Source organism: Loxodonta africana, unplaced genomic scaffold (assembly GCF_030014295.1).
Source record: "Loxodonta africana isolate mLoxAfr1 unplaced genomic scaffold, mLoxAfr1.hap2 scaffold_55, whole genome shotgun sequence".
Taxonomy (NCBI): domain Eukaryota; kingdom Metazoa; phylum Chordata; class Mammalia; order Proboscidea; family Elephantidae; genus Loxodonta; species Loxodonta africana.
In genome coordinates, this window is record NW_026975272.1 from 1,230,628 (window position 1) to 1,236,695 (window position 6,068).

A 6,068-nucleotide genomic window follows, 5' to 3' on the forward strand; every position below is an offset into this window, starting at 1 on the left:
AGGGAAAAATATTATTGCACTAAAGGAAAAAGACAAAGTGATTTCTATTTCTTCATAGCTATTGTTAAACCACTTTTTATAAATAATGCCTTATTTTTCCTTTATGTACATCGTACTCTTTTGGGGGAGTCCACCTCACACTAAAGGAATTGAAAAGGAGCTGCTGCACTGTGTTCTCACATAGGTGTAAGATTTTCATCTTGGCTAATTAAAAAATAAAAGCCCTTTATCTAATTACTTTTGAAAAGAAAATACATAATTTTTACAGAATAAATTTTCCTTTATATTTTCTCTGGGAATTTTATGCTTCCAAATATGGGATGATTATCCTGACTTTATAAATAATGCAAAATCTTGTAACTAAGAGTGACGGATGATGGACCTGCTGGGCAGGATGGAAGAAGAAGGCATAAGAATTCATATAGCAGGAGCACAAAAGACATAGGAGGATCATTCATCTCATGGATGGATGAGCCATTGCTCTTTGCTAACGAAGTGCTAGGGAGAGGTATCACTAAAGCAGTAACAAGGACTTTTTTCATGATTTTATGTAGTCAAACATATATTAACGTACATAATGAGAGTCTAAAAAATATTTATTGAATGAGTGAACATGTAATAAGTAAATTTTATAGGCTTGCATGTATATATATTACATATATATGCATGTATGTATTCACATACATTCAACATTTTATTTATCTTACCAAAAGTATATGTCTCTCTCTTCTCCAAGTGGGGTTTGGTCGTTTGTTTTCTCTGATTTTATTAAGGCTGTAAATTTACTGAGTGGAACTAAGTTAAATTACATTGCAATATAATTTTATAAAAGAGACAACATTAATGAGCCAAAATTAAAATTATCTTGACAGTCAATGATCTGGTAATATGCTGTTTCCTAGAGCCAATTAATGTTTTCAACTCACCCTACAAATTTGCTGGAAACATTAAACTGTATTGCAACTTCCTTCCAAAAGTATATTTTTCTCATAAAGTAGAGAGTAGTAATAAACAGAGTGGAAGGACCAGAGCACTTGGGTTCCTAGGTTTATGGACTGGCAAAGCATGTGTATTCTTCCACAGGGTTGTATAGAAAGTGTGCCAATTCACCAAGCGTTCATCATTTGGTGAGTGCCAGACACTGCAGACCTTCTTCCAGATACTTTAGTAGGCACAGCAAGGAAACAGACATGAAGAGCATATGTTTTGTGGTGGGTGTTTCCAACTGGTTACAAAATTCCCTAATCTGTCTCCTTATCGTACATTTTTCTTGACCAGGAGACAATGTCTTTCATTCTGCAGTTAGAACTGGGGCTGAAATGCAAATTCTCCTGGAAGAAGGAATAACTCTTATCTGTGTGCAGTACTTAGAAGCTCCCAAGATACATTTCACAGTTACAATTACTAAGCTCCCAGGTGCAGAGGAGGGCTCAGAAGTGTAGGGAAAGGACTTAGCAAAGTCATATGGAGGCAGAAGCAGGATGAGAATCCAGTTCCCCTCATGTATATTGCTGAGTATTTTCTTAGTAAATTACACATCAGTTGTTGCCCTACAGAAGGTGCTTTATAGTTGATTAGGTGTCTCTGAAAATAAGGAGAAAGCACATGGAGGAAGCAGAAAAGAATAATTGAACCAGTTACCATGGTGAAGGGTGCTAAGGACAAGCTGCATAATTATGGCAACTACCCTATTTGTATATTGTGAAATTCAAACTATAACCTTTTCATCATTAATTAGGTATCTTTCTTTATCTTTTTGCAGGTAATTCAGGTCTCAGAAAGACATCATTCCCTTAATGGATCATCTCATGCCTCCCAACAATGTGACTGAATTTATTCTCCTGGGACTCACACAGAATCCACACTTGCAGAAAATACTTTTCATTGTCTTTTTGTGCATTTTCTTATTTACTGTGCTGGCCAATCTGCTTATTGTCTTCACCATCTTCTTCAGCCCCACACTTTCGGCTCCCATGTACTTCTTTCTCACCTACTTGTCCTTTATAGATGCCTCTTACACCTCTGTCACCACCCCCAAAATGATCATTGACCTGCTCTACCAGAGAAGAACCATCTCATTGGGCAGCTGCCTGACTCAGCTCTTTGTGGAACACTTCCTGGGAGGGTCAGAGATCATCCTCCTCATTGTCATGGCCTACGACTGCTATGTAGCCATCTGCAGGCCCCTGTACTTCACTACCATCATGCGACAGGGACTCTGCCACCTCCTGGTGGTTGTGGCCTGGATTGGGTGATCCTTCATGCCACAGTGCAGATTCTCTTCGTGATCAACTTGCCTTTCTGCGGCCTCAATACCATTGACCATTTCATGTGTGACCTCTTCCCACTGCTGAAACTTGCCTGCAGAGACACCTATATACTTGGAATGGTGGTGGCTGCCAACAGTGGGGCCATGTGCTTGCTCATTTTTTCCATGTTACTCATCTCCTACATAGTCATCCTGTGCTCCCTGAAATCCCATGGCTCTGAAGGGCGGAGCAAAGCCCTCTCCACCTGTGGCTCCCATTTTACTGTAGTTGTACTTTTCTTTGTGCCCTGTATATTCACTTACATGCGTCCCATGGCCACCTATCCAGTGGACAAGTTGGTGACTGTCTTTTTTGCAATCCTCACCCCCATGTTAAACCGTATCATTTACACAGTGAGAAACACAGAGGTAAAAAATGCCATGAGAAGCTTTTTGAAGACAAGGGTAGCTTAGGCTATTCATTATGCCAGAAAGTGATGATGTAAATAGATTAAAAAAAAAAATTTTTTTTTTTTTTTTTTTTTTTAGGAAGGATCATATCTGTGGTAAACTGTGAAAGAGGATTTTCAAGTTTTGCAGATCACTGATCAAAACAAGACCCAGAAACTAACATTTATTGAGCATTTGATGGTGGTTAGGCCCTTGGATACGTGCTTTTGATAGTTTTTCATGTACTTTATTGAGGCTCCAATGCTCATTGTGCATACATTCAGGATATACATCAGAGAAAGGACTGCAAGTCCCTTGTTTTGTGATTCTAGAGTACACTTTGCTCCAGTCTCACTACTATTTTATGAAATTCTTCAATCGTATGGTACTTGGGTGAAATTGGATTTTCCAGAGCACCTTGGTCTCAGGAATTCTTCTTTTTTTTTTCTTGTATATTTGGTTTTGCCTGCAGTAAGCAAAAAAGAGAAAAGAAGATCCTGGATGTATGGGGGTGGGGGGGGAGGAGGATAGACAGCTGGGAATGAAAGAACCACTGCTGATTTTTTCTTGTTGTGGTTCACCACGAATCTACCAAGAGAAACAAGAGGCGCTAATAGAAGAAACAATTTATATCATGTTTCTAATTTTTTTCAGCACAAAATATAAGCCAGACATTTTGAATTTATCTTTAATTTGATCTTATTTTCTCAAATGTGCTTGTAGCATGCAGTTTTTCGTGACTATAAGGGACTTTTTTTCTTACCAAGACTTGAGGAGCTATTTGAAACAATGAAGGTAAAAAAAAATTTTTTTTAATTTAATCTCAACATAAAGACTTACGGTAAGGTTCCAAAGCTATTGCTCTGTAAATGTATTTACATCAAATGAATGTTAGGTCATTTCATCTATGTACTCAATTGGTAGTTTCAGTATATGCCCATCCTATAGAGAAGCAAACTGAAGCTAAAGAGGTTTGGTTAACTTAGTTGACTCAGGTCAGACATCTAAGATCTCAGGTACAGAATTTAAATCCAGAACTTCCATATCTCAGTCATACTCTCTTTCAAATAAAATATACTTTCTGTGGTATGTTTACGTCTTTATATAAGAAATTTACTTTCAGTCCTAATGATTCAATTTGTCCTCCAGGAAAAATTACATCAACCTTATTGCAGATATTTTTCTCACGTAGCAATATTTTCCAGCAATAATGCTTCTTTATGCAGGTCATTCTACGTTACTATGTTGTTGTTGTTAGGTGCTGCCAAGTCAGCTCTGACTCATAGCTACCCTAAGTACCACAGAACAAAACACCACCCGGTCCTGCGCCTTCCTTACAACCGTTGTTATGCTTGAGCCCATGGTTGCAGCCACTGTGTTAATCCATATTGTTGAGGGTCTTTCTCTTTTCTGCTGACCCTCTACTTTACCAAGCATGATATGCTTCTCCAGGGACTGATACCTCTTGACAACATGTCCAAAGTATGTAAAATGCAGTCTCGCCATCCTTGCTTCTAAGGAGCATTCCGGTTGTACTTCTTCCAAGACAGATTTGTTTATTCTTTTGGCAGTCCATGGTATATTCAATATTCTTTGCCAACACCACAATTCAAAGGCATCAATTTTTCTTCGGTCTTCCTTATTCGCTGTCCAGTTTTCACGTACATATGATGTGATTGAAAATACCATGGGTTGGATCAGGCGCCCTTTAGTCTTCAAGGTGACTCCTTTGCTTTTCAACACTTTAAAGAGATTATTTGCAGCAAATTTACCCAAAGCAATGTGTCTTTTGATTTCCTGACAGCTGCTTCCATGGGTGTTGATTGTGAATCCAAGTAAAATGAAATCTTTGACAACTTCAAACTTTTCTTCTTCTACTTAAAGGAAGTGTGCAAATTTTATCCTAAAATGAATAAGATAAATCATATTTGGATCTTCTGTTTGTGGATACTTTGGTTTAATCAGTGAGAATATTAGTCATTATCTAATTGAGGGAAGTGAGCTAACCATTGCTGAAGGCCAATTATGAGGCGTACACTTTGTTAGGTTCTTTATATACTAAAACTCTCTTAATTCTAGTCACAAGTATTGTCAGAATGATTGTGAGGATGGCACAGGGTGAGGCAGTGTTTTGTTCTGCTGTACATAGGGTTGCTATGAGTCAGAACTAACTTGACAGCACCTAGCAATAACACATTAGTAGGCCTTTGCCCCATTTTCTAAAAGAAGAAAACAAGTCTCAATGAGGTTAAGCAACACTGTCAAATTTTTAGGCTATGTCTCCTTTATTCTTTTCACTTCACACAATGCCTCCTGGCATGATGCAAAAATATCAAAACACAGACCTGTTCCTTATAAAGTTTGTCCTTGAGGCTTTCATTCATTGTTTTTGAGGGAGCCACTTTCTTCCCTTCATCTGTTTCTTGACTTCAGCTTCCCAGGTTACTCACACTCTCTTGATTCCTGTGTTGGAGAAAATGATCTCATTCCCATAAATGTATTACCCTTCAAGAGAGTATGTGTACTTAAACAGTGGGATTCAATGGACTCAAGGAATGAATAAATAATTGAATTTAAAAGAAAGTGACCCATAAGTAAGAGAGAAGTTTGGAGGAAAAATAAGCAACTCAACCATGCAGGTGAATTGATACTCTGCTTGGGCATGAAGGTAGAATCTTGAAGAGGTAAATATTGTTTAAGGGTTTTTCCCAGTGTTATTGCATACTGTGTTATATGCAATATATTACTTGAAAACTGGCTGTGCGGCCAATTAAGTTTAGGAAATTTTGGCTTATTTTTTTATCCAAAAAATATTGTTCAGTGCTTACAGTGTGCCAGACAGTTCCAAAGACTGGGCATATAGTGTAGAACACTATAGACAAGGGTCATGTTTGTGTGGAACTTAAATTCCAGTGAGGATTAGATGAGTAATAAACAAGTAAACAAATAAATGAACAATGTAAGTTTGTTAGAAATAAGTGTAATGAAGAAAATAGCTTTATTAAGGAGTGATGCAAAAGATAATAACTGGATGTAGACTTGTGTAGTTGTTTGAAGCATGTGTGTGCATATATAGCACAGAGATACATGAAGTACATAAATAGGTAGATAATATATCTGTGTGTGATAAGGAAAAGCAAGTCTCATTGTTGTTTGTTGCCACTGAGTTGATTCTGACTCATGATGACCCATGTGTATAAGAGTAGAACTGCCTCATAGGGTTTTCAAGGTTGTGACCTCTCAAAAGCAGAGCACCAGGCCTGTTTTCCAAAGAACCTTTGGGTGGGTTCAAATGGCCAACTTTTCTGCTCATAGTTGAATGCTTAACCATCTGCACCACTCAGGGACCTTAAGAGGCTTCATTTATAAA

General features: G+C 37.8%; 1 pseudogene; it reads left to right on the forward strand.

Annotated features, from left to right (window-relative positions):
- Positions 1-590: 590 nt before the first annotated feature.
- On the forward strand, positions 591-2,722 carry LOC135229809 (olfactory receptor 4C3D-like; annotated as a pseudogene).
- Positions 2,723-6,068: the final 3,346 nt, after the last annotated feature.